Consider the following 12,032-nt stretch of genomic DNA (forward strand, 5'->3'; position numbering starts at 1 on the left):
AACTATGCTTTTAAAGAAGCCAGGTGTAAAGGGCCTTGTATGTACACTTCCATTTATATAAAATGTTCACAAAAGAGAGAAAGTTGTATAGAGTTTGCCTAGGGCTGGTGGTAGAGAAGGGAAATGACTGCAAATGGACAGAAGAGATGTTTCAGGGGATGAAAATGTTTGAGAACTGGATTGTGATGGTTTTTGCACAACTCTATAAATTCACTAGGAATTATTTAATTTTACACATAAACATGTAAATTTTAAGGAATGTAAATTAGAATTCAATAAAACTGATAAAAAATGGACTAATACAAAGTAGGGCCTCAATATTTGTTGAATTAAAGAATAATGAAATATGTTCCTTACTCAATAATGATCACCACCTCAGAAGAAAGAATACCATGAAGTGATTTGACATATGAAATGTGTGGGGTTATACACATAATATTATACAAACAAAAATGTACTTAATTTATGTAATAATGTGTGTATGTATATGTAGGTGTATATGGGTATGCATGGGAGGTGCATGTACTCATTTTCACAATCTCAGGAAATTTCTTATGATGTAAGAGGCATTAGAACCTAAAATATACAAGTGATGTTTTAGATGTGGTTGTGAATTGGGAAGAAACAAGTCAAGATTCCATTATCACAGCATACTGTAGAGAGAAGTGATTTGCCCATGTGCTGTCTCAAGTACAGCCATTATGGTTTGAAAGATAAAAGTGTAATGAAGAGGGGCTTCTGTAGTATTAGTGAAAGAGTCAAATGACCAGAAGGCTGCTCAGATTTGATGGTCTGCTGAAGACACAAGCACATAGGCTTCTGCAAAATCTCACTACTCTATGTCACAGTGTCTGATACACTCTTCCTCTTAAAGGTAGCCAGGAGCACTCAGAGTAATTTTGATAATAATGGAAAACAACATCTGTGTATAGCATTCTGAAGCTATTCATGTAGCAGAAAGGCAAAAAATTGCAAACTTTAAAATTATGATAGATGCTATTTATAAAGTGACCATCTAGGAAAGAAGTTGTGTATGAGCTTTAAAGTAGAGGCTAGGGTTTTAAAAGTTATTTTCAATAATGGAAGCTTGCTATTTAAATTAAGCTTTGGCATTAAATCTTTCATTGAAAATGTTAAGTCTTGGTTTTTCTGTTTTCAAAATTGTTCCAGGTCTCATCATCTCCTCCATGAGGGGAAACAATTGGACTGGGTCACCATGTTCCAGCTTATGAGTATTAGACATTGCTTTTTTCCTGAGTACCTTAGAGTCAGCTAACAGTCACTGTTTTAAACAGATTTGTGAAGGCAAGAAGCAGGTTCGTGAGGAGAAAATGTGCTCTGAGAACAAATGGTCAGGCTCCTATCCTTGGCTGCCTCTCTGGTGTGAGATCATAGCAATTGAAACAATTCTTCATCTTCTACTGTAATATACTATTAAAAATAAAAACAGTACTGAGAGAGAGAAAAACAAATGAACAAAAGTTTATTTCATTTATTTTTAGAAAGAATGGTTGAAAGAAAGAAAACCACTTTCATGTTATCTGAATATTTAGGCTTTGTGAACTGACTGATTTCCCTGGTCACACTCCCCTCCAATAAAACCTGCAGGACGATGTTGGTAGTAATAAATTGGTCAAGGATATTAAAATGTTCTTCTCTTCTCATTCAGATCCAAAAGGCTATTTGCCAAAATGTATTAATTGGATATTTGCTTTCCAAATTATTTACGTATCTGCCAGAAGTGCTTTTGAAACTTTTGGCATGAGTTACTCTGGATAAAAAGAAATATGAGCTGTAAAATAATAAAATAAACTGGAAAATAGCAGCTAAGTGTGTTTCATTTCTTTATGAACAGCCAATACCTCTATTATTCAAAGTACTTTGAGTCCTTTAAAAATGATATGTATAGAGTAGAGAGGATAAAACAACCATGGGAAACCTAATCATAACAATATTCCTTATGTTCAAAATTTGCTACAAGAAGGGAACGTTTGTTATTCACATAGAAGGGTGTGTAGTTATAGCTGTATGAAATGGAGCTCATTATTAAGCGATTTAATTTTTTAGAAGTCACATGGCATGAAACTAAGGGAAAACATCAGAGAAACGTGCTAATATACATGGATAAATGAGCTCTTTAGAGATGAGTATAAACAGAACATTTATTAAAGTACTTCTTAAAATTACAGAGTGCTTAGAGACAATTCTTACAGAAACATCTGTAAGGAAAATAATTTTGGCTAGTATTCGAAATGGCAGTAGTTCTTGGTTTGTATCTACCTGTATTTCTCCCACCTCATTTTTATTCATTCTTAAACACTTAACAATACAAGGTATTCCTCACTTCAAGCTTATCTAAGTCATTTTTCACCTTCTGACTTTAAAACTTTGGAGCAACTTGACTTAAATTTTCAGACTCCATGTCAATGCAATGTGAGTTCATGGCCACCACTCCATTTCAGGGAGGAGAGCCTATCTTGAGTTCAAGCTTTTGTAATGCCTGGAATAGTCCCAAACTGCATAAAAGCCAATTTATGACTATCACTTTAGAAGAGCAACAGACATGGGTAGGAAGTAAAATGCCTAAGGAAATGATTTGCATTCCTAATTTGAGATAGAATTTTAGCTCATTTGATAGCTCCTAAATTTCAGTTTGAGGACTGATGTTGACCTATGATCATTTTTTTAACCACTATATGACAAATGTGGATAATAAAAATGTAGTGATGTTTTAGGTAAATTATAAAGACTAATTTGAGTGACCATGGTTTCTTAATATATACAAACACACACATACAAATATTTATGTATGTATGTGTATACATGTGTGTGTATATATATATACATGTATGTGTGTATATATATGCACAGATATACATACATCCACAAGCACATCTCCGATGTGTTAAAAAATGTTAAAATTCTTCTTTTTTAAATGGAATAATGGTATATAGTAAGTATTTCCTTAGCTTAATTGACTAAATGATTGGATGATTGATTGATTGATTTTAACATCTTGATCTGAAAAATATAAAGATAAGCAACCCTAAGATGGAAATTCCTTTATTAATGATCCAAGAAATTTCAAATTTCAAAAAGCAAAGTGTTAGAGTGACCCATAAGCAACATTGAAAAATAGAAGTTGGTACCTTCCTTGTGGTACCCACATTTATAACTCTTCAGGTGCCTGCTATTCTCATGCTTTCTCCACAGACCTTCACGCCAATCTTTGATTTCAAATCTGATGGATTTCAAAGGGTGCAGTTTTTAATCACTCATGCTGTAATATAAATGAGTCACTGTACATCTTCTCTCAGGTTTCCTTCAAGTTAAGAATTAAAAGTGAATTCAAATATTTTTCATCTATCAAGAGGCCTCTAGACATAAACTGTGTTACTTGTAAGCAGTACATCAATATTTATCACTGCCTAAAACCTCTGGCCATATGCCTTTATAGGACGGTGATTTCTCTCCAGAGGAACTAGGGGAAGGAAAAATGTGGCACAGGCTATTCTTCCCTCTAATATTCAATCTATTGATTGATTATAGACCATTCTTCTCTCTAATATTCAATCTCTTTATTCATCCAAATAATTTGCATTTGGCTCTACAGCTGCATGGGACGTAAATCAAGGGTTTTGTGTAATTAAAGGGAATAATTACATAGGAAGATAATTCCTTTTTAATGTGCTTCATATGAAAGTCCCCACAGCTCTAGGTTCTTAGCCTTGTTTCCTTGGCCTCAGATATTCCTCACTCGAAAATGACTTTCTACCATTTTAATTTCCTCCACCTGATGGAACACCTTTCCTCCAACTCACATGGATGGGGGTCTCTGAAGGATTTCTACTCTTTTCAGTGTCACATTTTGCCAATTTTGGTTAGATCAGTCTAGAATAACAGTCAGTTGCAGCCTGCCAGGAATGAGGAGATATTAGAAACTGTAACTTAATTCTACATGGGAGAGAATGACAAATGTTTTCTTTAACTGTGTCCGACTTTCTGAAATTTCAATTATGATGATATATCAAATGGTTTGTGGCTGTAACAGAGCCATTAGGCTTTAGAATTGCTGCATCTTAACTATGAGAAAAGAGTGTTTGTCTTTACCTAGGACCAAGTGGAATTCTTAGAAAAATGTTATCTTCTCAGTACAATATGGTAGCAGAAGAAAAGTAATGTGAGGATTTATGATTCTTGGCTACAAGCAATAGTCAGAGTGCATGAAGGACATGTCCATTTTTAGTAAAGTTGAAATGAAATTTCTTTATAGAATGATAACTTGACAGTTCAGAACTCTCCCTGTACAGGACTCTATTCTTTTCCTCATCCTTCCCAAGTAATTGGGAAGAAAAAGTTTCGACTCAGAACTTTTGATGTACAGGGTGGCACATTTTTCATTAACTTTGCTTCCTACATATTGATGGGCATTGAAATATCTGGAAAATGATGTATGGAACTCTCTTTGAAAGAGTTATAAAGTACTTACTTTGCCAAAAGATGGCAAGTGTGGCAGGTGTAGGGAAAGAAAAAGAGATTATCTTTGTGGCCTTCCCCACAGAGGACAGTGTGCTATGACCCCTTTACCTGAATTTGCCAAATTGTGGCTCTTGATGTCTTGCTCAAGAATTCACCTACACAGCATAAAATAAGGCAGGCAGAAATAAACAACTAAATTTTTATTTAAAATTATAAAAATAATTTGAGTGTAGAATTTCTTGATCTGAATTTTATGGAATTCAGACTGCCTATGTATGAGATTTCCTGATAAATGGCTTCCTCACAATTTTTCTCTGTAGAAGGTCTGTATCTTCTGCTAGATTCGTAATGGCAATTCAAGACCCTCAAAGTTCTAACATGCATTAGTGATATGTATTACAATTTACTGATAGGAAATTAAGTGGGTAATTACAAGATGGGCATTTTACCTCATTCTGTGTAGCATGTTATTTCATTGGTAACTGTCCTAGTTTCGGATTCATAAATGCAGAACCTGAAGAAAGGACTTGGGTGCTGGTGTATTGTTTGAAAGGCGGTCAGAGGAAGTAGGTGAGAGAATTGGGGGAGTGAGACGAGAAAGAAGGAAAAGCCAATGAGTGGTCTGTTTTCATGGTTTCTCTATAGGCAACATGTGAGTGCTAGACTCTATAGGAACTTCTGAGAAATGTACAAAATGTTTTTCTGTATTATCCATCCTAAGTATGGAGACTGGAGCATTTGTCTACTGGCTTCCATCTTTCCTCATAAATTGAAACTCGTCCTCAGGGCACTAACTCTACCTCCCATGCTACCTTTTTTTGGGTTGCAGACACTGGAAGGATGATGGAGCTTGAATCTTCAGAGAAAGCCCTCTGAAGCAGGGAACCACAGAGCATGCTGGAGATGAGGTGCCCTGGCATATTCAGAATCACCCAGCTACAGCTGTGGCTGAGGTCAGAGGTGGCCCAGAGAGCATATGACATGGGGCACAAAAAGCATGTGTCTCAATGACCCAATGGACTTAAAGAGAATATTAGAACTAAAAAATCAAAATACTAGAGATTATTTATTAGAAAAGTCTATGATGTAGATACATGCATGTCAAACAAAGCCTCTCCACTTATAAAATTTCCATTTAAAATTGGGAGCAATTTTCATGTGAAACTACAGCGTGCTTTTAGATCTAGATACCAAGAAGCTTTATGTACTAAGACTGTGGGCAATTCTGCTATAAGGTATAGGTAAAGATCTTTGTTAACAATGAAATGGAAAAATTAGAATGAAATATTTTGTTTGACATATGTCCAGATTTTTTTTCTCTTTCAAATGTTCTACAAAGACTTAGGTGGAATTTTATTCTGTCCAAATTCAGTTTGCTTATTCTTTCATCCTAAATGGAATGATGTAAGAAAAACATAAGGCAGTGTTGATTCTAGGCAGGCTCTTGGTTTAATATCGGTGAACTGGAGTGCTGTGACTGCTGACTGTGTCTGTGATGAATGGGCGAGAACTGTATACTGTAGAAATACTACGTGGCGGTTGTCCACATAGCACATAGGCATAAGCACATTGTTCTTCAGGCCTTTCCTCTGGCAGATGAAATGGAGGTACATCCAGCATTGGAAATGTGTTTTTCAGTATCTGTGCCTACTTTAACAGGAAGAAAGTCGAATTTTGTTTACCCGTCTTGTCTGTATATAACACCAATGCAGCTGCAAGTCTTGAATTTGTTTATTCTGCAGATTGAGAGGAAGAGAGTGTCTAGACAAAAGAATGGTTTGTTAGCTTCTTGCCATTGTCAGTCAAATGCAGCATGTTCTTTGTGCCACGGAACTGCTGTTAGGTATATGCTTTTCAGATTATATGGAGGATGTTAAAGTCATAGATACAGCCAGTTCACTCAATGAGGTAAATACTAGACATTCTGTCCTGCAACAAGAAAGCAAAGAACAAGAACAGTTATAGCTTTAAACATCTGAGAATGAGGATCAAATTCTATTTTTTCCTTTCTTTTGCTGGCATGGACACAAATGTGTAGATAAGTCCAAGAAAAATACAAAACATCCAAATATTATGAACATAAGTCATGCTAGTCTCAAAATCCTTACAAGATACATCATTCTTAAAAGTTGGCTCCCATGTCCTTGAAATGAAAAGTAAAATGTTAAACAGCTTTGCATATTCTATGAAAAAGATTATTCAAAGATGTTGACTATTATTTAAACAAAAATAATTTGGCCATTTTGTTATTTTAGAGTAGAATTGGGAGGTTTTCTGCAGCTTACTTTCCTGTTTTTGATGGCTCAGTTTCTTTTTTTCTCATAGATTTAGAATTATAGTGTTATATTCAGATAGTGCTCTTAAGAGTAGCATTGTGCAAACAAAACTGCTTTATAAATTCTGGACAATTTTCCTCAAAAATAGCTTTGTTCTGTATAACATTTACCAAAGCAAATTCTGAAAATTGTCTGTTTTTATATTTTATCCATTTATAAGTTTCTCCATATGATACTGAATATATAGGCAATATAATATTTTCTTCCACTGTTCATGTTGTATCTCTGAACCAGTTTTCTTAAAGAGTAGGAAAATGTTTCTGTAAATCATCTGAAAGAAAACTAATGCTGTTTAAATATGGTAAGAAATTCACATCCAAGAATCACTTTGGAAAAGGGGCGTTGACCAGGGTGGTATGATCAGCAGAAATTAATGTATAATAGAATGGTAAATATGCAATTCCTCTCAATATTAATATGACTGAAAAGATATGTGAAAGGGAGGAGGGGTTAGAGTGTCTCCCCAGGGGAAGCTGTTTGTGCCAGAGATGGTGAGACAAACTGCTGTAAAGTCTGTACCTAGAAATCTTTGGGACACCACCTCCAAAATATATGCTGAATTTATCCACTTGCCTTCATCTTCACTTGCCTTAGTTCAAACTACTCTGATCACTTCCATGAACTATTAAAATTGTCTCACAGCTCTGTTCACGCAACCCTGCAGTTCTAGCAGCCAAAGTGTGCGTTTAAAACTTGGTTACTTGGGGCTTCCCTGGTGGCGCAGTGGTTGAGAGTCCGCCTGCCGATGCAGGGGACACGGGTTCATGCCCCTGTCTGGGAAGATCCCACATGCCGCGGAGTGGCTGGGCCCGTGAGCCATGGCTGCTGAGCCTGCACGTCTGGAGCCTGTGCTTCGCAACGGGAGAGGCCACAACAATGAGAGGCCCACATAGTGCAAAAAAAAAAAAAAAAAAAAAAAAACTTGGTTACTTGGACTCCCCTGGTAGCGCAGTGGTTAAGAATCCACCTGCTAATGCAGGGGACACGGGTTCGAGCCCTGGTCCAGAAAGATCCCACATGCCGCGGAGCAACTAAGCCCGTGCGCCACAACTACTGAGCCTGCGCTCTAAAGCCCGTGAGCCACAACTACTGAGCCTGTGCGCCACAACTACTGAAGCCCATACTCCACAACGAGAAGTCACTGCAAAGAGAAGCCCGTGCACCGCAATGAAGAGTAGCCCCTGCTCACTGCAACTAGAGAACGCCCATTCACAGCAATGAAGACCCAACGCACCCAAAAATAAGTTAATTAATTAATGTTACTTATGTATTGAAAAGGCTGAAGTCAGTGAGGTGGAGTGAAAGAATACTAAACAGTTTTCTTTCTCCTTTTCAAACACACACACACACACACACACACAGAGCACATGCCAAGGCAACTGGTTCTTTCGATCCTTCTTTTAGCTAGCTCTATCCTATGTCTTGAATCAATTTTAGGCCAGGTTTCTTTATTTCTTTTTTTTTCTGTCATTTAAATGATATAAAGTCATTTATAATCACAAAAATTGTTAAATTTGATTATTAAAATGGCTGGCCAAATCTCAAAACATTGTTTAAAATTCAAGCCTCTTTTCTCTCTCAGCCTGGATTTGCGTCATGCTACGAGTATCAGCATGGGACACAGTGGTAACTTCTCCATCTCACTTCTGTGGCTCTCCTTCCTCTCCTCTCCTGTCCCATCCCACCCAGACTGCCTTTGGATCCTCCCAGATTTGGATCAAGGAAATGAAGGAAAGCAATAAGTGGGAGAGGCCTGACTTCACTGACAACACTAAGACCTGGTCTCAGTGCTTTCAGGGCAGGATTTAGATCTCACACTCTTTAGCAGAACACATTCCAGTTTCCTCAGAAATGTCCTCACTGAAAAATTCTAACTGCAATTCCTCTGACCTGTGTGATTTATTTCTCCTTTCACTAGTTACCTAAGAACAAATACCTTAAAATCTAGGCAAACTGTGGCTCAGGCCACAGGGACTGTACCTTTCTGTTAGGTCTTATCACACTTCCAGTTTAATAATTTTTAGACAACTTCAGGCTGGTTTATTGTCCCAACCTGAAGAAATAATGACACATACTTTGCCCCCAACATCTGTAGAAGGACAGTACAACTTTTGTCAACTTAGAAGCTTCAGGCTGTTAACAACGATTTTTCAACTTCATATTTCTCTGTCACTGTATCCCCCAGACAGCAAGGGATCCTGGTCAATCTTTCTGTTTATTCCCCTTATAGCCCCTCTCATCTGACTTTAATTCAAGGAGAAATGTCTCTCCACAAAGTGGAACAGAATACAGGGGACACTCCTTCTCTTCTGGTCTTTTCAACATCAATCCATTTTTCCCTTAGAAGGGTGTCTGCTTATGAGAAGTACAATAGTTTTCAATTATATCCTTTCAATTCCCAAATAAGTGGACTAGCACCTAACTTTGTAATGAGGACATACTTGGCACATATTATGTGGTTCTTGACTTTCAAGGCTTCAGTCAAACTATATGGCATTTTACTATCCTGGTAAACATAGAAGTCATACACTTCTCTGCTTAAAATACCATTAAGAGAAATCAATTAAGATTAGGTTTGCTTGTGAGTAAGAAAGACTCAAAATATCAGTAGCCTAAATAAGAGATAATTTTGTTTTTATCTCATATAACAGTAGAATGGTAGGGGAATCCAAGCTGATATCATAACTCTGCTCTCACAAGATCCTCAGGACTCTAGTTTATTATATATTCATATAAAGTGGATATAATAATAAGTTCACTGCAGGCCAATGATGGCTTTTCTACCTCTAGTCATTACATCCACCTTTCAGCCAGCAGGAAAGAAAGAGAAACTGAAGAAAAAAGGAAGAGGAGACACATGACAACTGATTTTTAAGGGAGTTTACTTAAGCTACCAGTTCTTGCATCTGCTTATATCCCATTGGTTCAAACTTATCTGGCTGTATTTAGCTGCAAGAGAGGCTAGTAAATGTATCTACCCCCCCTCCTTTGAATGGTTATGTATTCAATCACTATGGAAGTGTAAAGTACATGGATAGGTGATAATTATGGGTCTCTTCCCAACTTCCTATAGAATTTACAATAAAATCTAAATTCCATCATGAGGCTTACAACATAATAGAATATCTGGCACCTGCCTACCTTGTAAGCTTCATGAGATTCTTCCCCCTCTCACTGTGCTTCAGCCATATACAACTACACTGTGTTTTATGAACATTCCAGGCTCATTTCTAACTCTCACTTCGGCACTTGTGCTTCTTTCAACCTAGTTACTTTCTTTCCTCAAATCTCCTCATTGATAGCTCTATCCAATACATCCTCAATAATGCTTTCTGCAATTAATTTATCTAAGTCAGGAAGTGTCTCTCTCCCCATTCTCATCATCACTCTTTAATTTAATTGATTGTCAGCAGAGATGGTATGCCACTGTCTGAAATTACTTGCTTGCTTATTTATTGTCTCCCCACAATAGTACTATAACTGCAGAGGGTGCTGTCTATCTTCTTTACATTTAAGCTTCAGTCCGTACAACTCTGCCAAGCATGTAGTAGCTACTTGATATTGACTGAATAAATGCATGAATATATTAATAGTTTTTCATATATAAAGCAGCTGCAAATGTAGGTGGTTGTATCGGAATGCTTTAAAAAAGTTTTTCATGGTGGTGGTTGTAGTTGTTGTTTGTATTCACCCATTTCCGCCCAAAAAGCCTTTCCTTACCAGGTTATTTTTTAACTAAGGCAATCCTAATATTTATTAAAATGACTCTTAAAAATAATATAGCTTTCAAGGAATAAAAGCTACTGTAATTTACTTTCCTTAAGAAAATTGGGCTATATCACCCAGAGAACTTTCAATGATTCTAAGTTCCTACTTTTTTTTTTTTAACAGTATATGAACCTCAGAGTTCATATCCCCATTTAGATAAACCACAGAGAATTAAAACGTCCTAGTTTTTTCCATATTAAATTAAGTTGTATTATTTCAAATATAGGTTTAATTTTATCCTTTTACTTCACAATAGGTAAATATAGCTCACAGAGACACTTAATGGTTTAAGTCATGATGTCTTATTATTCTTAAAAATAGAATTTCTTTCCCTTAAAAACTCCTAAAATTATGGAGATTGCCTGGATATATTCCTTAACAATCCTAAGGGTATTGCTTGTCTTCCTTTTCAGAAGTCCTTCACACACTCTTAGAACAAGTGTTAGTTATGATCTTTCATTGCTGTATTTTGAGGTTTGGGCAAGAAGCAATGCATATTTCCAATGCATATCATTTTCTTACTTTGCTGTGTGATAGGTTTTTAAACAATGTTGCTTTTTTTTTTTAACAATTGAGTTGTGCAAGACAGCCTTACATATGCCACTACTGACTCTTGGGGAATTTTAGTCTCCTGAACTGCATTTGCACACTTATTTGCTGAGCAAGCATTCTCTAGCTTTTTTGTTTTTAATGTATTTATACAACAGGCAGCATTAACTTATAGTTTCTAAAATTAGGTATTGGGTATTTCATATACATGTTTTATAGACTTTATATTTTAAGAAACAATTTCTAAATAATTTAAGTCATCTGATCATCTCAATGTATGTACATTTTTATGTGAATCTAAAATCAATATGTATATAATGTATACATGCAGTACCTCTTCAAAGCACTAATGATAAAACCTAATTTGCTTTGCTTAATTCACATATTCTACCACTTGATCTTTTCTTTTTCTTTCCAAGTTTACTTAAAACTTTCTGGACAGAATTTATGCTTTTATTTTTCTTCACCTCTAGTAATTACCTCCTGTGTATTCTCTTGCCTTATCTTTGTTCTGTGTCTCTCTACTTAGAACTAATCTGTATGTGAACAGTTCCTTATTCTCTCTAGTAGGATGTAGCCTCTTCCTCTGTACTGCCTTAGTCTTTTGTACTTTCTTTTAACCTATTTTTTTAAACTCAAATTATGCATTTGTGAAAGTAAGTTTATATGTTTATAAATAATTTGTTGGACATTATCTTAAGATATTGATCATTTTCTACTAATGTGTCTTGATAACCCTATTAGATTGTAAATATTTGGTGTGCAGAAACCTTGTCATATTTACTTTTTTTCTGGTAAAGGACCAAATAACTTTACTTGCCTTCCATAAAATTTTGGTTGCACTCGTTTGAATATGCATGAAGCCTATTTTCCTTGAAGTTCTTCATTGCCTGAAAAAGT

Source organism: Mesoplodon mirus (genome assembly GCF_964341445.2).
Source record: "Mesoplodon mirus genome assembly, chromosome: 2".
Taxonomy (NCBI): Eukaryota; Metazoa; Chordata; class Mammalia; order Artiodactyla; family Ziphiidae; genus Mesoplodon; species Mesoplodon mirus.